General features: G+C 40.2%; 2 long non-coding RNA genes across 2 annotated transcripts; one reads left to right on the top strand and one right to left on the bottom strand.

Annotated features, from left to right (window-relative positions):
- Positions 1 to 1,835: 1,835 nt before the first annotated feature.
- On the top strand, positions 1,836 to 11,736 carry LOC131278544 (uncharacterized). Its single transcript, XR_011648885.1, has 5 exons — positions 1,836 to 1,985; positions 4,181 to 4,219; positions 5,022 to 5,227; positions 6,614 to 6,702; positions 10,476 to 11,736. It is a non-coding gene; the product is annotated as an uncharacterized lncRNA (long non-coding RNA).
- Positions 8,825 to 11,345, bottom strand: LOC111759333 (uncharacterized). Its single transcript, XR_009185904.2, has 2 exons — positions 11,215 to 11,345; positions 8,825 to 9,023 (listed from the first exon to the last, which is right to left on the bottom strand). It is a non-coding gene; the product is annotated as an uncharacterized lncRNA (long non-coding RNA).
- Positions 11,737 to 23,228: the final 11,492 nt, after the last annotated feature.

Here is a 23,228-nt window from a genome sequence, read left to right as displayed (position 1 = left end):
AGCCTCACCAACTCATGCTGTTCAGGAGTTGGATTGTAACAATTGGTGAGCCACAAGTCAGGAGACCAAAGAACCATCAACAGTAGCGGACATGAGCTCAGGGAATGGAGAATCCATAGGGGAATTCCTGGGTTGGCCTATATTGTCCATGTGGGTAGGGGTGGCTACCCTCCAGGACAAGTGGGGACTGATGAGAGAATATGGGACACCCAGAAAACTCTGGCAGGTATACTGGCTATGCAACAGCAGGTAACAGAGCAGCTGCACTTAAATAAGGAAAAGGAAGACTGCCAGATTGTGGCATCTATAGAATGACTACTGTTAGGAGACTCGTGGGTCTCTGCCAAGGCAGAAGAAGTGGCAAAGGCCTCTGTATGCCACTTAGAAGGGAAGTTAAAGTTAGAAGGGGGTAAGTCCTAGCACAGGCAGAGATGAAAGATTCCTTAACGAATTGCCTGCATCGAGTTGATGATCAGTTACATTGCAAAACTGTAAACTGGAAGAGTTTAATGTGTTATTTTGACAGCATTTTAAGTTTTTTTTTAAAAGATTTATTTATTTATTTAAATCCCCCTCCCCTCCCCCGGTTGTCTGTTCTCTGTGTCTGTTTGCTGCGTCTTGTTTCTTTGTCTGCTTCTGTTGTCCTCAGCAGCACGGGAAGTGTGGGCGGCGCCATTCCTGGGCAAGCTGCACTTTCTTTCACGCTGGGCAGCTCTCCTTACAGGTGCACTCCTGGCGCGTGGGGCTCCCCTACGCAGGGGACACCCCAGCGTGGCAGGGCACTCCTTGCGCGCATCAGCACTGCGCATGGGCCAGCTGCACACGGGTCAAGGAGGCCCAGGGTTTGAACCGCGGACCTCCCATATGGTAGACGGACGCCCTAACCACTGGGCCAAGTCCGTTTCCCCATTTTAAGTTTTATTCACATTTTATTTTGATCAGAATTTTTATCAAGGTTTTAAAAAATAACTTACAGTTTTGAATCAATAGCTTGCTCCTGAGCTTTGAATCTAAGTATACTCCTGAAGAGTAATCCAGAATATGTGTTCAATGTCTGTCTAAACTACTAAATTAGTGCTTAACTGCATTTATACTGCTTAAGCATTTCTAACTGGTTGCTGGTTACTATGAAAGTGTTTCCAAGAATGAGCTTGCATAATTCAGGCAACACTGATTGCAGAGGAGATCTTCAAAGCTGTAAAATTCAGAGATGTGAAATGATGGAGAGCTTGAACATAGCCATACCAAAGGAGTGAGAATTAGGAGTCAAATTAGTGAGCTTTGTTTCTCTTGGTGTGTCTTAACTCTTTTTGTGTTTGTCTGTTTGCATACCTCCGGTGGTAATATTAAATTAGCAAATGAAAATTCTTAAAAGAACTCTATTCAAATTGCTAAAAATTAAATGGGTGCTTATATCGGTAAGCCCAAACTGGAGAAGCCAAACAGGGTAAAAAGTCACATAAAATCTGAATCAAAGAAAGAAACTAAAAAGTTTACCCTGAATTCTTCCATAGTCTTTCTATAGCATATGCTACCCCCAGAGTCTTTTCCTAACCTTTACTGAATTCCAGTAAAACTAGTTGAGGAAATTAAGGGAATGGGCTGGATGTGGAAAGATAGGGGTGATGGGAATTTAGCCCAGAATTCTGTCTAGTAAGCCTGGAAATTAAGTTGATAGGGATAGAGGGGAGATTACAGAATAAATCTTGGTTTTTTTGAAATATATTTTTTATTATAAATTTTATTTTGTATAGTCTGTTCTGTAATTCCCCAATTAAATTTTTTTAAAGATTTATTTTATTTATTTATTCCCCCTCCCTTGCTGCTTGCACTTGCTGACTGCTCTCTGTGTTCATTCACTGTGTGTTCTTCTGTATCTACTTGTCTTCTCTTCTCATCTTTGCTTTAGGAGACACCAGGAACTGACCCCAGGATCCTCTGACATGGGAGAGATTCTCAATCACTTGAGACACCTCAGCTCCCCGGTTTGTTGTGTCATCTCTCTGTGCAGGCCAGCTCAACATGCAGGCCAGCTTGCCTTCACCAGGAGGCTCCAGGAATCAAACCTGGGACCTCCCATATGGTAGATGGGAGCCCAATTGCTTGAACCACATCCACTTACCCCAATTAAATTTTAACAGCATTTGAGATGACTGTAAGAATCCAATGGCCAAATTATAGTAAGTAAAGAAAAAGTCCTTGAATGCTATGGAAAGATTTTACCAAATTAAGTTTAAAAAAAAAAATTAAACAACTATAATATATTCCAAAACTTGGCAGTCAGTATGCCTTTTAAAAATTTTTTTATCCTTCTCCCCCCCAGAATGGCTCCTCATCTGTCTGCTTGTTGTCTGCTCGTCTTCTGTTGGAGGCACTGCAAACCAACCCAGGGACCTCCCATGTGGGAGGCAAGTGCCCAACTGCATGAGCCACTTCTCCCTGCTGGCTGTGTCATCTGTTGGTTGTGGTGTCTGCTGGTTGCAATGTTTGCTAGTTGTGGCATCTTGCTGGTTGTGGCACCTGCTTGTCATTTTTAGGAGGCACTGGGAACCAAAACCCAGGACTTCCCATGTTGGAGGTGGGGCCCAACTGCTTGAGCCATATCCGATCCTTAGTATGCCTTTAAAACTATTCACAATTTTATAATTTTATTGAAGAAAAAAGAGGTTTTAGCCTCCTGAGGAGGAAGGAAGAAAAAAGAACAATTGTTGCATAAACTATAATGGTTTCAATTTTCTTTAGCTTGGGTGTAATCTCCATGGGTTTACAGGATACTAATGAAATAATAGCATTATATGTGTTAAATCTTTAAGACGATGAAGATTGTAAGTTTTTTGGCTAATGAAATTAGTACAAACCTCTTTTAAAAAATTGTTTTTGCCTAAATGGAAATAAATAATTTTATTTTCCTGCACAGAACAGGATGAGGGATGTGAGACTTAAATGGATATAGAAAGAAGTAAAAGGTTTGTGGAAGTGAATTCATAGTTAATGCTAACTAAAATTTGGTAAATTTGTTTAAGGGAATGTGCTTTGTCCTAAGATAAAATGACTGGTTTTCACAAAATTAGGGTGGAAATATGTAAGACAAGGCTGGAATGAATATAGAAAGTTGTAAAAGGTATTGTAGAAGGTAACATTAAGTAAGGGAATGTGTTTTGTAAAGGTGAAATTTGTCTTGAGATGAAGCAGCTGTAGTCTATGTGGTTATGGATAGTTATGGGAAGTTTGTAAAAGCATTTTCTAAGCTGAAGGATTATAATGTGAGTGACTAATTCCAGGAAATCGTTATTAAATAGAAATCTAGGAGTTAGTATTAATAACAAAATATTACTTTATAGCAGGAAAAAAAAACTGCCAGGGGCCACCTCAATCTGCATATTAAAGTGTTGGTAAGGGGGAAATAATCTTGATCCCATTGGGATTCTTCAGTTTTCATAAATAGTGGAGAAAGTAGTTTTTTCCTATATTGCTAAAGTAAAATACCTGTCAATTAATATAATAATGGTAAAGGTGTAGAAGTAAATTGTAAAGTACTAAAGCACTAAACATAGTTGTCCATTAATATGTTATAAACTACATTGGAAGTATTTAGAAAGTATATTAAAATTAAAAGGTAGACTTCAGTATTGTCAAATTCTCTTGGGCATTCAAACCAGGCTTCCAGTATCCTGCATGGTGCCTCTCCATTTGAGTTATTGGCTAGGTCAGTCACTTTGACCACTAAAATAATAAAAATATCTACCACATCTCTGGACATAGCTCCTGAAATGGATGGACTCTGTTTTGGACTCTTGCAGCAGCTGGTGATGGCTCATTGTGGCCAGATTTACAATGGGCATTGCTTCCAAACTGGCTCTGTTTCACAGTGCCGAAGGATGCTCTGCACCAGCCTGTGAAACACTGGAGCTTCCCTCCAAGGGCCAAGGTGCTGCAGCATACTGGCTATGTAAAGGATATACCAAAATAATTACCAGATAATATGAATAGAACCTAAACAGACACTATTGGCATTATAGCTAGCTCCCATGAAAAGAAAACATGTATGGTATTGCAAACCTGGAGTTTAGATCTATTGACTGAAGCTCAAAGAGTAACTTGTGCATTGATTATTGTATTGATTGTATTAAGTATTGTACCTATATATCTGATGAATATGATAATATCTCTTCTATTCTAGATCATATGCAGAGGGATATTGAACACGTTAAAAGTCTTGGTAAACTTAATTCATTGTCTAAGTAATTAATGAATGTGCCTACAAGATAAAAGAATGGCTCTCTTATGTACTGCCTTTATTTTGCTTACCATATGCTTATCTTGTTGCTGCCTATATTGTCTTTGTGAGTTTATGTCTGGAGCAGTGCCTCTACTCATACTTCTCCTAGCTGTTCTAGGCATAACCACGACTGTGTGAAGTGGGGGTGGCAGTTTCCTAGACAGCATTTGAAACTTACAAGATCAAGTCCATCAGCTTTGGGAGGATGTAACCTCTGGAGGCACCTGGCCTTTCTCATTCCCATGGTCCAGTATGTCATGTCTGGCCCCCTTTTTGGGGTCACTTACCACCATTTTCTTTATCCTTTTTTAGGACCATGGATCTTCAAATTCCAATGTAAGAATATTTCTTCCAGAATCAATGCCTTCCAGAAGAAGGTATTAGTGATGCAGGGATTTTATGCAGCTCCAATTGCAGTTCCAGACCAACCTTCCCTCAACCTCAATAGAATAGCCAGAGAGTTTCACACCTCGTCAGGCAGTGTCTTCTGCCCCTTACCAGCAGGAATGACCATTGCCCTTCAGCTCCCCTTAAGTATAAGGGTGTGAACTCTCTGAGGGGGTAGTTGAGGCAGGTTAGTATAGGAAGTAGGGAAGGAGGCTGGTGAGCATACAGCCATAATAGCTAGGGCTCTGTGTGTGTTTGTGGACTATCTACAAAGGGAAATGTTGCTTGTATACTGTTAGACCAGTATGACCTGCCCCTTATCGTTCCCCATAAACATCTTTCTTTTCACCCGTAGTGCCCTAGCCAATACCTCTCTACAGTGGACTTTGGCAGTAGCCCATGCCCACCATCAAGCCCAGTATTGGGTTTGCACAGACTTATCATCCTTGGGTTCTACTGGCCTTCCTTGGACCATAACTTTTGCAAATTGGACAGCATGGAACACCTTGCTGGCATGGCAGAATACAACCCATCAACAAGTTTGGAACAAGATCTTCTCATGTAAGACTGAGATTCAGCTGCCATCTTTCAATGACTCATAATTATATTTTTTCCCTTGTAGGGGAACAGGTGAATAAGCCCCGGCCTTTATTAGGATCTGCTGTTTTAGGATGGTTAACAGCTGAGCCTGTCACTGTAGATCAGTTCACTCCTTTCTGTATGGAATGACAAGAGGGAATCTGTGATGTGGCGTGGTTACCCCAAGTTGTGTAATTTCACTATAAGGCTAGACATAGAGTAAAGCACACCCCCTGGTGGTTCTACCTGTTGGCCATTTTTATGCCTGGTGGAACTAATTGTCACTGAGAAACATGTAAAGCTTTAGCTGTTGTCTTTTATATTGTTGCTGTGGAATGTAGATGCAATACTTGTCCTGTGGTCAACATAGGCTGCTACATGGGGGTGGATTGTGGGAATCCAAGCCCTCCTAACTCCTCAGCATGTAGCTGCCTATGTGACCTAGATATAAGTTAAATAAAGGTTAACGTAGCAGTTTGATATTATTTATGAATTCCAAAAATAGATATTGGATTAGGTTTGTATACTAGTCTGTTTCTCTGGGCATATCAGATTGTATTAGATTCAGAGGTTTCACTTTTACTTGATTATACTATGATCAAGACTTTGATTCAGCCACATCAGTAGGACATTGAGTCCCCACCCACCAAGGGGGCAGGAACTCACAGAGAAAATGACACAGCAGAGGAGAGAATTGGAGATTTTGGATGCTGGGGCCCTGGGAAGTAAACCTACAGAGAAGCAGATATGTGAGAAGGAGAGAAGGCTCCGTTAGACATGACAGAGGCCCCAGGAAGAGAGAAAAGCTGTTTGCCTGATAGTTTACAGCTGGCCTTGTGGGGAGAGCAGAGCAGTTGAGCCTGGATAGAAATGAACCCCAGGTAGAGAGACAAGCCTTATGCTAAACCTACAGCTGAGAAAGGAAGGAGCTGGGACCATGAAGCCTTAGGAGGAAGAGGAAGGCTGAACCCTCTCAGAGACCAGCAGCCATTTTGCTCCAACAGGTGGCAACAGACTTTGGTAAGGAAGTAATTTATACTTTATGGCCTTGTGACTGTAAGCTTCTACTCCAAATAAATACCCTTTATAAATGCCAATAGATTGTTGGTACCTTGTATCAGCACCCCTTTAGCTAATACAGTTAACAACACTCCCCAAGGGGGAGAGAAAGTATAGATGAATATCACAAACTATAATCTTCTCAAAGCAGTAAACATCCTTGGTAAACATCTTTCCTAAGAGCGTACTGAAAACATCATCACATCCCATGTGTATACTTCTCGTGGAACTCTGTTCTCAGACCCTATGGAATGTCCTTATTCTGAAACCCCTTATATGTCTACCCCTTATTTTCTCATCTCTTTGCAGAGCACAATCTTCATTCTCTGGACTGCCACCTTCAGAGTTTCTCTCCTGTCCATAATTCTCAATAAAGCTTATGTCTGACCAAATGCCAGGTATGTTCTCTGGTCTCATGGCCTCACCAGTTGGTGTCCTTCAGGAGATGGGTTGTAACACTGTTGCTCAGGGCTGGTGAGAGAAACATGGGGAGTGACAGCTAATGAGTTCATTTTGGATGATGATAATGTTCTAAAATTAGATAGTGGTGATGGTTGCACCTCTCAGTGAAAAGACTAAAAAAAGTCCAAAGAATTTTACACTTTGGAAGGGTGAATTAATAAGGCTGTTTTAAAAATAACACTGCAATGAACATCTTACATGTAGTTTTTTCTTCTCTTTGGTGTATTTCCTCAGGATGAATGATAAGGAGTGCCATTATTGAGGAAAGCAATATGAAAGGTCTCATTGCCCTAAATTCATATTGCCAAATTGCTTCCCAAAGTCTTCACTTTCTTTTCTTCTTCCACTTAGTTTCTTAGCATTATGAATGTGACCACTTAATGCAATTGTAATCCCCCCTTTCTACTGACCTGCTTTCTACGAAAGTTTTAGAAGTTGGAGCACCTCACCCATCCTCCATTCCCAGCTCATTTTGGGGGGTGATGGTGAACAAAAATGGGAGGGCAGGGGAAATAGGGAGAAACAGAGCTAGCAAAGTCTTCCAGTAAGGGGTAATGGATGCCTACCACTGTATTTGTCTCTGTCTGTATTTCTGTGATTTTGTTTCTTAGTGTGGGTCTGCCTCATGGTTGTAGCCAACATGTATTACAGCTCATTGTACTGAATACTTTACAGAAATTATGTAACCTTAAATATTTAAAATATTTATATATAATAGGAGATAGTTGCTACTATTATGCCCATTGTATAGGCAAGATAATCTCAAAGAGGTTAAAAACTTGAGAAAGTTGTGTAGCTGATAAAGTCTGAAGTCAAAATTTGAACAAGCCATCTGAGACCTGAATCTAGACTCTTAATCACTACATCATTCCACTCTAAAAACTCTTTTTTGGCTGCCTAATAATGAAAATTTAATGAAAGAATTGTAATTATTTTCTCATAATTCTGTTTCAGAAGTTCTCAAAATATTCTGACAGATTTTTGGTCAAGTTGTTTTCATTTTAGTACTGATTTTTAAAACTAACTTAATGTAACCTATAGACCATGGTTAGTAGCAATGCTTCAATATGTTTTCATCAATTGGAACAAAGGTACTACGTTAATGAAAGACGTTGTTAATGAGGAAAAGTGGGTATATGGGAATCCCCTATATTTTCAATGCAACATTTATGTAATCTAAAGCTTCTTTAATTAAAAAAAAACAGACTTAAAACCATCACCCATCCACAAAACAAATGGTCCACAAAACATAATTTTCCTTCTGAAAGTTTATGATGCATTGTTATCAATAACCAGTCTCTTACTATTAAACTTAAATAGCCAATTGAGGACAACAGTTCTGAGATGTTCTTCCATCACTGATTAAGAATGGAGTGGCAGTTGTTATGGATAATATTCATTTGGCTTTCTGAGCTATTTGGGCAGGCTTGGTGACCTTGCCAGCTCCAACAGCCTTCTCGTCCACTGTCTTGATGATAACTATAGCAATTGCCTGTCTCGTATATAAAACAGCAAAATGACCCTCTGATATTTTGAGATAATTACTCTGGTTTTCTCTGGAGGAGTAGTTAGATGCTATTTCTCCCATTGGTTGGCATCTAAATAAAAAGCTGATCTTCAGACAGCAAGGGCAGCAGAAGAGAATATCCAAAGATAAACTAAAATTCTCAGCATACAGAACAGGATTGAGAAATTAAGATTGCAGGCTCTGTATCATGGTGTTCATCTTTTATGAGCTAATTAAGACTTATTATGGCCTTTAACTGCACAGCTCTGGAAGCCCAGTGTGCTGGTGACTTATTCAGGAAGGATGTTGCTGGCAAATATGCATATATATTTATATCTTACTGAGTTATTATTATTTTAATTAGATAAATTGTAGGTTTATAGAAAGATTAAGAAAAAAACACATCATTCCCATTTACCTTCCCCATTGTTACTTTGTATTGGTGTGGTACCTTTGTTACAATTGATGAAAATTATGTAAATATATGGTAGGTAGATATAGATAGATAGAGATAAATGATCAACAGAGAGATAGACCTGTGCAGGTCCAAATACACAATCTCATTTAATAACAATTGTGTAGTATGACTCTGATTATCATTTTCATTTTACAGAGGAGGAAACCAGCTGAGATAAAGTAAATGATTTATTTAATTAGAACCAGAACCTCAGCCATTTAACTCAGCTCGGTGTGTTTTCCTCAGTGGTAACTGCCACAGCTCCTCCAAATGTGTACAGCAGATGGATAAACCTGGTAATATGAAACATCAGTAGCATCAATATTTCTGAGATGGAAATATTCCCAACAAATACTAAATCCTCAAATACATAAAAGTAAATATATATTATCACCCCTCATCAATAGTTTTAATATTGTGTGAAACTCATCAGGAAAAAAATGAATAAATACTGGGGTTCAGGCAGTCACTCTAGCTCAAGGATTCATTTCCAACCCACAAATAGCTATTCTGGAATTTGAGGAATTGAGTGTGGTTGGTGCTGAGTGACAAAAAGGCATTGTGTTTATTAAATAATGGCAGTAGGACCCCGCATGAATATGCCCCTAACTATGAAAAACATGGAGACTTCATGGTTAAGTATATGTGTTTTGGAGATAGCCTCAAGTCTCGGGTCTTCCATTTACTAGCTATGTCACCTTTGGTAGTTTCTTAACCTTTCTAACCTTTAGTTCCTAATCTGTAAATTGGTGAAACTAAGCCTAAGCTTATCACCTCTTTCCGATCCTGCTCCTCCAGCCTTGGTTATGACAGGGACATTGCAGCCAAACCAAACTTGTCATCTGATTGTAAGTGGCACATTTGCATGGGAACAGCAGGAGATACTAGCCTGTTATTGGGAACTCATTTCATTGAGGAGCCGCCAGTTTAGGAAAAGACTCCTCTTCCCCTCATCAACCCAGTTAGGGTTGATTGTTGATTGTTACTTATCAATATGCATAGATCATGCCCCTTCCCAAGTCAATCTCAGACTACTGTTCTGATTTATTTCCATCTATTATATTCTTTTTAAGTGATTTCTATTTTATGTAACTACTATTACTTTCTTTTTTTTTAATTGAAAGATTTGTTTATTTCTCCCCCTTCCCTTGTGGTTTACATTCCCTGTGTCTGTTCGTTATTCTGTCTTCCTTTTTGGGGGCATTGGAACTAAACCAGGGACTTCCCATGTGGGAGAGGCACCTAATCGCTTCAGCCACCTCTGCTCCCTGCTTTATCTCTCATTGTGTTTTCCTCGTGTCTCTTTGTTGTGACATCTTATTGCACCAGCCCATCAACTTGCTGCACCAGCCTTTCATGTCAGCTTGCTGTCTTACTCATGTTCTTTAGGAGGCACCGGGAACCAAACCTGAGACCTCCCACGTGGTAGGCAGGAGCTCAACTGCTTGAGCCACGTCTGTTACTCTATTACTTTCTTTAATGACTTTCCAACTGATAATCATTTAGATTATTTACAGGATTTTACAATTAATAGCTTTCTATATATGTCTTTATTTCCATATATAAATAGGAAAAATTCCTAAAAGTGAAATATTTTATTAATATTGCTAAATTGCCCTTCAAAGAAGTTGTAATTATTCACATTCTGCCCACGTTGCCGGTGTTCCTGTTTCCCCATACCCTGACCTATGGTGAGTTATTGAAACTTGAATTTGACCAATTTTTGTTTTTCACTTGCTATGCAGGGCATTCTGTGGTGTATATAAAAATAAAGTGGATGGGAAACTCATTCTCATAGAGCTGACAGTCCAGAAGAGAAAAGACATGCCCATAGCTGACTGTAAGACAAGGTACAGAGCAACGAATGCTGTCAGCAAGGTACAAAGTGGGACCGGAGTTCAGAGGAGAGACAGTGTTGAGAAATGGGGTGATCAGGAGTGAGTCATGGAAGAGAATAGGAGCTGGGTTTACACTCCTTTTACATCCATCTCATTGATTGTATAGAGGAGACAATAAATACTTGTTTTATCACTTATTAGTAATTAGTAAATACTGATTTAATGAGTCATGATCTTTTGATCACTTGATCCTCCCTCAAGTCCCTCTGCCCCCACACCTCTTTTCAGTCTTTGGCATCACTAGAACTTGCCACACCCTTGAACACGAGCTTGATTCAAGAGGGAGTTGGTCTGACTCAGCCCAGGGATTTTTGTGTCCTCTGTCCTTCTAGAAAGACACTGAAGGGACCCTCTAGGCTGAGATTAAAGGTAGAGGAACAGGTAAGGAGTAGTGGCTCGACTAGCCTCCAGCTTCCATTGCTGTCATCCCCTGAGATCTGAGGTGGTTAGGCTACTGCTTTCCGCTACCACTTTTACTTGTGCTTGGGACTAATAGTCAAATGAAGGGCATATTAACTTCCTAGGGTTGCTGTAACAAATTACCACAAGATGGAGGGATTAAAATGATAGAAGTTAATTTTCTTACAGTTGTGGAAGCCAGAAGTCTGAACTCAAGGTGTTGGGAGGGCTGGTTCCTTCTGGAGGCCGTGAAGGAGAACCCGTTATATGTGTCTTTTCCAGCTTCTGATACCTGCGGGCAGTCCTTGGTATTTGTTCCCTGGCTTGTAGCTGCATAACTCCAACCACTTCTTCTGTCTTCACATAGCTTTCTTTACTGTGTCCACCTATCTTTCTTTTTTCTCTTATAAGGACTCCAGTCATCAGTTTAGGACCCACCTTAAATCCAGGATGACCTCATCTAAAGATCCTTAAATTTCAAACGGCAACAGCACAGCACTAAAGCAATTGTAAGGCCTTGTGCAACTGTACAGACTGCAAGCCCATGGAGCCAGCCCTGTGTGCATAGTATTATGGGATATGGCAAATTCATGCAATATCACAGATTTACAGTCTTGTTACATTCTCTCTTTGTAAAACTTTTTTGTTGTGGAGATATTTCAACAAAAATTAAATAGGAGAGTACAATGAACTCTCCAACAGTTACTTACATTTTGCAATTCTTGTTTCATCTTTTCCTTTCACCCCCTCACTGCTTTACACACCAATTAGGGGTATTTTTTTTCTTTTTTCTTTTTCTTATTTTTCTAGTTAGGGGTATTTTAAAAGCAAATCTCAGGAAGCCTGGATTAAAATGGCAAAGTGAGTATCTTTAGGGCTCCGTTACCCGGGCAGCTTTGAACAACTAGCAAGGACTGGCAGAAACATCTTTTTCAAATCTCCAGAAAACAATTAAAGTGTTGAAGTAACAGGGCCAGTGCTGGATCAAGGAAAAGGCAACCGAAATGTGGTAGGATCTCCTAGCACCCTTGCTGGCTCCCCTCCTGGCTCAACATGGAGCTGGCCCACACTCCAGTGTGGACCCCTGGTCCCAGTTCCAGAGGGAGTAGAGTAACACTCATGTACATACTGGAAGTAGTATGTCTGGTCCGATCTCTGTGTGATGGCCTGAGTCAGAACAGTTGTGGCAGATATGACATCACAGAACTTGCTCTGCCTCAGGAAGGCACTCATGGAGTTTTCTATAGAACTCTGAGGGACAATAAAAAGTTGTGGCTGCCTGGGACAAGGGATTGCTGGATGTAGAACATACCATGAGGAAACCCTGTCCTAGGAAAGAGGGGACATACATAGCTTTATAAATGGTCAAGGGTGGGGGGAGGGAGAAGAGAGGGGAATTTCTATGGTCACATGCACATGCTGAAGACAAGATGCATGATGCACAGCAAGGATCAGGAATCTCCCTACACTTTGGCCTGGAACTATTCCCTAAATTCACTGTATGGATAAGCCCCAAAAGAGAGCATCTGTACAGGTTAATTGTCAAAGACTGCAAAAGTGTTTTCTTTTCTTCCTTCTTTTTAATTTTCATCTTTATTATCTCCTAGTTGGGTACAAGCTTAAGGAATAATTGCCCAGAGTCTAAATTCCATCAATAACACATTAAAATATCAAAATGTCCACGTTTCAACAAAAGATTACAAAACATACAAAGAAAGACACAGGAAGCAATGGCCCAGGCAAAGAAGAATAATAAAACATTAGAGGGTGGTGGACTTGGCCCAGTGGTTAGGGCGTCCATCTACCACATGGGAGGTCCATGGTTCAAACCCTGGGCCTCCTTGACCTGTGTGGAGCTGGCCCATGTGCAGTGCTGATGCGTGCAAGGAGTGCTGTGCCATGCAGTGGTGTCCCCGCACAGGGGAGCCCCACGCGCAAGGAGTGAGCCCCGTAAGGAGAGCCGCCCAGCGCGAAAGAAAGTGCAGCCTGCCCAGGAATGGTGCCACACACATGGAGAGCTGACACAACAAGATGACACAACAAAAAGAAACACAGATTCCGGTGCCGCTGACAACAACAGAAGTGGACAAAGAAGACGCAGCAAATAGACACAGAGAGCAGACAACCAGGATGGGGGAGAGGGGAGAGAAATAAATAAATAAATCTTTTAAAAAAACAACAACATTAGAAACCATCAATAAGGAGGACAAGACCAGGAACACAGAAGACATATCTATAAAAGAATTTATGCTCAAAGAGCTAAAGGAGAACATAATCAAAGAATTTAAGGAAATCAGGAAAACAACAGATGAACACAAAGAAAATATCAATAGAGAGATGGAAATTATGAAAATCAACCTAACAAAACTGAAGACTACAGTAACAGAAATTAAGAATCCACTAGAGGGGAATGGATGCAGTTCAAACAGTTGGGTGCTTGCTTCCCATATGGGAGGTCCCAGGTTCAGTTCCCAGCGTCTCTTAAACAAGCAAAACAAATGACAAAACCAATGCAGGGGAGCCAGTGTGGCTCAGTGGTTGAGCACCAGCTTCCCACATATGAGGTCCCAGGTTCAACCCCTGGCCCCCTGTACCTCAAAACAAACAAACAAAATCCCCTAGAGGGGTTCAACAACAGAATGGAGCTGGCAGAAGAAGGAATCAGTGAATTTGAAGATTTATGCCTGAGGAGAATAAAGATGAAAGAATGAAGAAAGAAGAAAGAATGGAGAAAATTGAGTTTGAGAAAGCTGTGGATTACCACCAAGTTAACCAATACACAAATTGTTGGAGTTCCAGAAAAAGAAGAAAGAGAAAAAGGGGCAGAGAGAATATTTAAAGAAATAATGACTGAGGACTTCCATATTTAATGAAAGACATGTATATACATACCCAAGATGCTCAACAAACTCCAAACAGGATAAACCTAAATAGACCCACAATACAACATAATATATTCATACTGTTTAATGTCAAAGATAAGGAGAGATTCTGAAAGCTGCAAGAGAGGAGCAACATGTCATGTTTAGGGGAGCATCAATAACATTAAGTGCTGATTTCTCATTAGTAACCATGGAGGCAAGTAGGCAGTTGATGACACATTTGAAGTGCTGAAAGCAAAAATTTGCCAACCATGAATTTTATATTTGGCAAAACTTTTTCACAAATGAAGGCAGGATTAAGACTTGCCTAGATAACAAAATCTGAGTTTGCCATTATTAGACTAGCCCTATGAGAGATGCTACAGGGAGCTCTGCAGGTTTAAAGGAAAGGAACATAGATAATAGATAGAAGCCACATAAAGAAATAAAGATCTCTGGTGAGGATAATGACATGGGTAAATATAAATGCACATGCTTTGTATTTTTTATTTCTATTTCCACTTTTTAGTTCCTATAGGATCTAAAAGGCAAATGCATAAAATGTAATGATGAATCAATGGTTTGGGACTCATAATGTATAAATATGTAATTGGTGACAAGAACTACATAAAGATGGGGGATGGAGAGGTATAGAGACACAGTTTATATATGCTATTGATATAAATTTGGTACCAAAGCCAAGTGAGATTGTTATAGATTTAGGATGTTAAATTTAAGTCCTATAGTAACTACAAAAAAAAAAATCAGAAAATATGCAAGCTCATAGGGACAAAAATTAGAGTATGGGTTGCAAGGGGTGGGAGGCAAGTGAAATGGAGGGTTAATACATAATGGGGGGGAAGCAGATATGGCTCAAGTGATTGAGCTCCCATCTACCACATGGAGGTCCCAGGTTTGGTTCCTGGTGCCTCCTAAAGAAGATGAACAAGACAGTGAGCTGGTACAATGGGCTTTCATGGTGAGCTGATGCAACAAGAGACACAAGGAGAAAAACATGAGACACAACAAAGCAGGAAGCAGATGTGTCTCAAGTGATTAGCTGCCTTCCTCCCACATGGGAGGTCCCAGGTTCAGTTCCTGGTGCTGCTTTAAAAAAAAAGAAGATGAGCACATAATGAACAGACATAGCAAATGCAAACAATGAGGGGGTGGGCAAAAATAAATCTTAAAAAATAATACATAAGGTGTGTAGGGTTTCTGTTTGGGGAAATAGGGACTTTTTTTTAGATTTATTTATTTATCTATTTTTTCCACTCCCCCTCCTCCCACCCTGTTGTTTTTGCTGTCTGTGTTGTCTTCTCTTTTCATTTTCTCTCCTCTAGGATTCACCAGGATTCGATCCTGGAGACCTCTGATGTGGAGAGAGGTTCCCTGACAATTGTACCACCTCAGCTCCTAGTTTCTGCTGCACTTCATCTTGACTATCCCCTTGTCTCTCTTTCTGATGCTTCCTCATCTTGCTGTGTGATTCACTTGTGCGGGCACTGGCTCACCATGCAGGCACTCACCTGGGCCCTGGCTTACCACGTGGGCACTCACGTGGGCACTGGCTCACCGTGTGGGCATGCTTCTCTTCTTTTTCACCAAGAGGTTTCAGGGCTCAGACCTGTATTCTCCCATATGGTAGGTGGAATCTCTATCACTTGAGCCACATCTGCTTCCCATGGGGACGTTTTAATGATGGAAGGTGGTGAGGGTACTTGCAACATTGTGAATGTGATGAATCCCACTGAATAGTATGCTTGGGAGTGGCTGAGATGGGCAAGTTTATGTTGCGTTTATGTTCCCACAATTAAAAAAAAGAAAGATCAACTAAAGAGACAATGATAATTAAATGCAATCCATGATCCTGGATGGACTGTGTAGCAGTTTGATATTATTGATGAATTCCAAAAAGAAATATTGGATTATGTTGTAAACTGATCTCCTCTGGGCATATTAAATTATATTGGATTCATAGGTTTACTTGATTAGGTAATTATGTAAACCTTGTATGCCAGTAGAGCACCCCTTGGTGGGTGGGAGCTCACAGATAAAAGGCATGGCAAAGCACAGAGTCGAGGTTTTTGATGGTGGAGTTTTGGTATTGGAGTTTGATGCTGAAGTCTTAAGCTGGAGCCCCAGGGGAAGAGACAGAGCCATTTGCCTGATAAGTCTACAGCTGACCTTGTAGAGAAAGGCAAAGCCTAGAGAGCCTCACATTCTACAGCTGACCTTGTGGAGAAAACAGAGGAGCTGAGTCCAGAGGAACCCAGGAAGCCCTGACCCTCACAGACGTCGGCAGCCATCTTGCTCCAACACGTGGAAATAGACTTTGGTGAGGGAAGTAACTTACGCTTTATGGCCTGGTATCTGTAAGCTCCTACCAAAAATAAATACCCTTTATAACACCCAGCAGATTTCTGGTATTTTGCATCAGCACCCAGGTGGCTGACTAATAAAGGCTGTATCAAGGGAGGAGAAAGGTCTGAAAAGCATATTTGAGACATATGCAAAAACTGCAATATAGAGTGCAAACTTTTTATCAATGTTAAATTTCTTGAACTTAATAACTCCACTTAAGATGGTTATATAAGTGAATATATTTGTTCTTAGGAAAGGTACATGGCAGTATTAGATGTACAAGAAGCATGAAGTGTACAACCTACACTCAAGTGTTCAGAAAATGGATTGATAGATAGATAGATTTATAGGTAGATAAACAGGTAGGATAACACAGAAATGTGTGAAATGCTAAAATTTGTGGACTGGGTATCTGGGGTAGGGGGAGATAAGAGTATTTTGAAGTTCTCTGTATGGACTTTGTATTTTTTTTTTAAATAAATACATTAAAAAGTGTTTTTCTAAATTTCAAAATAAAAAGAAAAAAAGCAAATCTTAGGCATTATGTTACTAAATATTTCAGAATGCAATTCCAACAGATGAGAGCTTTTTTTAACACAGCCATTCCACTATTATCACAATTAACAATATGAACATTAATTCCTTAATATCACCATTTATCCTCCCCCCCCATTGCCTCAAAATGTCTTTTTACAGTTTGTTACATTCTGTTAAAATCTATTAAGAAAAATATGGACATTTCTCAAAACAATAAATCCATTTAGAACATAGGCAAAAAATAAGAACAGATATTTAAATGAAGACAATATTAGATGGCAAATGAGCACAAGAAAAGATGTTCAACATAATCAGCCATTAGATTACTACCAAGTACCAGCTGATGATGTAACTAGAAAATGACCTTGAATGAAAGGGTCAACTCGGACCAGCAGAATGTCTCAATCTACATATAATACCAGGAGTTAAAAATGCTTTTTGACCTGAATCAAAGGGGGAAATGGAAAAGACAAATGAGTTTATATGGCTATGAGTCTCCAAGAAGAGCTGGGAGGTTATCAGAGGGGTTGCCCTTATGCACACCTGAGCAGAGTCCCAGAGACAGATAAAGTACATACAACCCCAGGTATTGGTTCTGCTGAGGGCTATAGAGACCCACAGGTTCTAGGGTTGTGGCAGATGGAGTTCAGTTCTATCTCAGTTGGCCCTACTTTGGAGTTTGTGTTTCTGTGCGATGGAGCTGGACTTAGATGTGATCTTTGTCCACAAGTCTCTCCTTTTACTTTTACTGGAACTGTAGTTGGTGCTGGGGTTTAATGTATACCCAGGGGACCTGAATCTCTGGACTGACCATGCGATAGCCAGGCCCTGAGCCTCAACAGACTTGCAACTCCTGCACTCTGGTTTGTTAGACTTACCCTGCTCAGCTAACATGGAGGTGAAGAAGGTCAACCATCACACCAGGGAGCCAAGACTGCCTGCAACTGAAAGCAGGAGAATTTTATCCAGCATCCATGTGGAATCTAAGCCCCCTCTTGTTATAGATGTGGAGTGGACACAACCATTCCAAGGTCCACAGGATGGAGGAATAGAGTATGGATTAGAGTGGACTTACTGATATTCTATTCATGAACTATTGTGATTAGTAATCAAAGAAAATGTGGCATTGGTGTGGAGAAAGTGGCTATGGTGGCTGCTGGGGGTAGGGAGTGGGAGGAAGAGATGAGATGTGGGGGTATTTTCGGGACTTGGAGTTGTCCTGGATGGTGCTGCAGGGACAGTTACCAGATATTGTATGTCGTCCCATGGCCCACTGGGTGGACCGTGGGAGAGCGTGGGCTATGGTGTGGACCATTGACCATGAGGTGCAGCGGTGCTCAGAGATGTATTCACCAAATGCAATGAATGTCTCATGATGATGGAGGAGATTGTTGTTATGGGGGGAGGAGTGAGGTAAAGGGGGTGGGGGGTATATGGGGACCTCATATTTTTTTAATGTAATATTAAAAAAATAAAGACAAAAAAATCAGCCATTAGGAAAATGCAATTGAAAACACAATGTGAATCCACTAGACACTTAATAGAAGGGTTAAAATAAAAAGTAGTGATAGTGCCAAGTGTTGGTGAGGATGTGGAGAAAACGGATCACTCAAATGCTGCTACTGGGAATGTAAAATGGTATAGTCATCCTGGAAGAGCAAGGTAGTTTCTTAAAATACTAAATATGTACTTATCATATGACCCAGCAATTACACTTCTTGCGGGCATTTATCCCAGAGAAATGAAAATTTATGTTCACACCAAAACCTGTACATGAATATTCATAGCAACTTTATTTGTATGCCCCAAACTGGAACAAATAAAAATGTCCCTTGATACATTAATGATTAAGCAAACTCTGGTGCATCCACACCATGGAATCCTATTCAGTAATAAAAAGGAACGAACTATTGATAAACACAGCTTGGATGGAACTCAGGAAATTATGGTGAGTGAAATGAGCCTATCTCAAAATGTTATATGCCATATGATTCTGTTTATATAGCATTGTTATGATAAAGTTATAGGGATAAGAACAGATTAGTGGTTATCACAGATTAGGGAAGTGGTAAGAAAGGGAGATGGCATGGTTATAAAGGGTAGCATGAGGGGTTCTTGTGATGGAAATGTTCTGTATTTTGACCATGGTGGTGGCTGTTATATGAATCCAAATGTGATAAAACTCCTAGAACGAAATTCAAAATTGAGTGCATTAAAACTGGAGAAATGTAAGTAAGGTTGATGATGTTCCCATTAGAGGAAAATAGGTGAAGGTTATATGGGATCTCTTTGCATTATTTCTCACAATTGCATGTGAACCTATAATTATCCTGAAATAAATGTAAAGAATATGGAATTTTCTGAAAGGACATACAAGAAACTGGAGAGGTGGAATAGGAGTGAGAAATGGGGGGATTTTCACTTGATCCCTTGCTGTCTGTCACTGTTGGAAGTCTTTTTTTTGAGCTGGACCATATGCAGGTATCTTTTTAAAATTTTTATATTATCACCTATGTTTTGGTTCTGTAAGCAATTTTACCTAAGAAAATTAATTTATAAAACATTTTAAGTGTTTTGAAGGCCAAAGCTGTTTGCTAAGCTTGGAATTTGAATAATAATGTAAGAAAGTAATTCTGTATTGAATTTTGAGTATAAACAAATTGCCTGTAAATTTTACGTTACATTACCACCAGAAAATTACTAATGAGAAGGGCAGCAGAGGAAGAAACTAACAATAAGTGTGAAGCTCTCTTAACAAAAATACTGTCACATTTTGGGACTTTTCGCCTTTCTCTTTTTGTATTCTGCTTGGTAGTTCAGAAATTATGGTCTGGATGATGTGTGTAAGGGATATTACTGAATACCTTCTTTATGATTAGTCTAGAATATTTCTGAAGTCTTTGAAGAAAGATGGGAAATATGCACCTACAATAAAAGATTGTTCCCCTTAAAGGTGGGATAAAGTTAATAAATTGATACATTTAGAAAATAATGGGAAAGGTGTTCAATTGTACCCAATGTGAATCTTTAAAATCTTGCTGTATCTTTGTATTTCCTTTTTGTTTAACAGAATAATTATTTTTAAAATGGAAATTAAAAAGGTATACAAGTAAATGTAAAGTATTTTGAAATATTTTATTCCAGGATCACCAAAATACTGTAATGAAATGTAATTTTATATATCACGATAGAGACATAATTGAGATCATATTTATAGTATGCTAAATAATGGCCCTCCAAGGCAGCCCATGTCCTAATCACCAGAACCTATGCATAGTACCTTATGTGGCAAAGTAACTTCGCAGATGTGATGAAGTTAAGATCTTGAAACGGAAACATTATCCTGGATTACCTAAGAGAGAATTTAGGTAATCACAAGGGTCCTTAAAAGAGGGAGGCAGGGGATCACTGGAGAAAGGAGAAGATGTAAGGATAAACAGGAGGTTGGAGTGATGCAAGGAAGGGGCCAAGTCAAGGAATGTAGATGGCCTCTAGAAGCTGAAAAAGGCAAGGGAATGGATTTTCCCTGTAATAGAGACATGTTTAAGTCCTAACTCCTGGTCCTGTCCTGTGGATGTGAACTCATTTGTAGATGGGATCTTTGAAAATCCTATTAAGATGAGGCCAAACTGAAGTAGGGTGCGCTATGACTGGATTCCTTATAAGCAAAGGAATTTGGGGTATGGAAACAGAAGCCACAGGAGATCAAGAGACAGAGCCATGTGATGGAGGTAGAGATTGATTGCTAGCAAGCCACCACCAGAATGCTACTGTCTTCAGATAAGGCATGGTCTGGTGATATCGATTGTAGCCTTCTACTCTCCAAACTGTGAGTCAGTGAATTCCTGATTAAGCCAAGCTGTCCGTGGTATTTCTCATAGCAGCCCTGACAAACTAAAACACTACCATAGAGCCTGCAGAAAGAAATCAGCAGACACCTTGATTTTGGTCTACTGAGACCAGCTTTAGACTCTGATCACCAGAACTTTAAGAGAATAAATTTGTGTTGTTTTAAGTCACTAAATTTCTGGCAACTTGTTATGGTGGCAACAGGAAACTAATACAAAACTGTATAGTTTCATTTTTCTTTTTCCCCAATCAATATTATTGTGGTGGTTTGGAGCTATGTACCCCAGAAAAACATGTTCTTAAATGTAATCTATTCCGTGGGTGTGGCCATATTATAAATAAGATCTCTTCAAGATGTTACTTCCTTTAAAATGTAGCCCAGATGAACCAGGTTGGGCTTTAATCTGGACAACTGGAGCCCTTTTTAAGCAGAGTTAAAATCAAGATGGAAAAATCCAGAGGGAGCAGCCAGAAGCTGAAAAGCAAACAGAACCGCAAAGAGAAACGAGACGCCAGGAGAGATCACTATGTGTATTGCCGTGTCATAGAAAAGCCAAGGCTGGGCAGCCAACTCCAGAAAGGCACAGTCTTCTGGGAGAAAGCATCACCTTGATGCTACCTTGATTTTGGACTTATCCTAACCTCAAAACCATGAGCCAATAAATTTCCGTAATTTAAAGCAACCCATGGCATAGTATTTGCTTTAGAAGTCAGAAACTGTAACAATGAAATCCTAAGAATTTCCAGTGTTTTAAAAATTCTTCACAAATACAGTCTTTGATGGCTATGAAACATTGCATCCTGGATGTGGAATAATTTATTTAAGTATCCTCCTGCTGTTAGGTATTTAAGTTGTTTACAATTTTTTTACAAATATTGCTGAGCTAAGCATCTTTATTCATAAAATCTTGTCTTCATCTTACCATGCTTTTGCAGCTTTGGTATACAGGTATATCTCTTTTTATTGCACTTTGCTTTATTGCATTTTGCAGATATTGCATTTTTTACGAATTCATGGTTTGTGGTGACCCCACGTTAAGCAAGTCTTTCTGCCCATATTTCCAACAGCATGTGCTCACTTTGTGTCTCTGTCGTATTTTTGTGTTTGTTTTCTGAGTCACATTTTAATTAAGGCATGTATATATTTTTATATATATATTTTTAAAGGTTTTTAACTTTTATTTCTCTCCCCTTCATGCCCTCACCACGCCCCCCAGTTGTCTGCTCTCTTTGTCCATTCACTATGTGTTCTTCTGTGTCCACTTGTATTCTTGTTAGCAGCACCTGGAATCTGTCTCTTTTTTTTTTTTAAGATTTATTTATTTATTTATTTATTTATTTATTTATTTATTTCTCTCCCCTTCCCCCCCCACCCCGGTTGTCTGTTCTCTGTGTCTATTTGCTGTGTCTTCTTCGTCTGCTTCTGTTGTTGTCAGCTGCCTGGGGAATCTGTGTTTCTTTTTGTTGCGTCATCTTGTTGTGTCAGCTCTCCTTGTATGCGGCACCATTCCTGGGCAGGCTGCACTTTCTTTCGCGCTGGGCGGCTCTCCCTATGGGGCACACTCCTTGTGCGTGGGCTCCCTATGCGGGGGACATCCCTGTGTGGCAAGGCACTCCTTGCGCGCATCAGCACTGCACATGGGCCAGCTCCACATGGGTCAAGGAGGCCCGGGGTTTGAACCACGGACCTCCCATGTGCTGGATGGATGCCCTAACCACTGGGCCAAGTCTGCCGCCCTGTGTCTCATTTTGTTGCATCATCTTGCTGTGTCAGCTCTCCGTGTGTGCGGCACCACTCCTGGGCAGGCTGCACTTTTTTCGCACTGGGCGGCTCTCCTTATGGGGTGCACTCCTTGTACATACGTATGTGCGGCTCCCCTACATGGGGGACACCCCCGTGTGGCATGACACTCCTTGCGCGCATCAGCACTGCGTGTGGGTCAGTTCATCACCCAGGTCAGGAGGCCCTGGCTTTGAACCCTGGACTTCCCATGTGATAGGTGGATGCTCTATCCATTGGGGCCAAATCTGTTTCCCGATTTTTATATATATATATATATATATAGGCATAATAATGCTATTACATAGATTCCAGTATAGTGTAAACGTAACTTTTATATGCACTGGGAAATCTAAAAATTTGTAACTCGCTTTATTGCAATGGTCTGACACTGAACCTGCAATATCTCCAAGGTATGTGTGTATGGCAAGTTATATTTTGTTTTAATTTTTCCTTATGTTTTTAAAGGCTGGACATTTCCCCATATTTTCAGTTAGGGCATATTACCTGTACATATCAGGAAATCTTATCTGAAGGAAGGAATACTTATTTGGTGATGTACTTCACAGATAAGCTTGGTAAAGATGACCTCAAATCTTGGGACATATTGGAATAATAGAAAAAGAGAGAGAGGAAGAACATAGAAAGTGATGGGGGTAAAGAGGAAAATGGGATATGAGATGAGTAAGTGCCAGAGGACGGGACTAAGGGAAAGATGGCATCTGCTCTGCAAACCCCTCAGCTATGCCTAAGGCTCTGTACCTGGTTCTCAAATGTGGGGTCAGCTTCTGAGTAAAGTGTTCTCAAAAA

This window comes from Dasypus novemcinctus, chromosome 5, assembly GCF_030445035.2.
Source record: "Dasypus novemcinctus isolate mDasNov1 chromosome 5, mDasNov1.1.hap2, whole genome shotgun sequence".
NCBI classification, from domain to species: Eukaryota; Metazoa; Chordata; class Mammalia; order Cingulata; family Dasypodidae; genus Dasypus; species Dasypus novemcinctus.
This window is presented reverse-complemented; position numbering and strand designations above follow the sequence as displayed.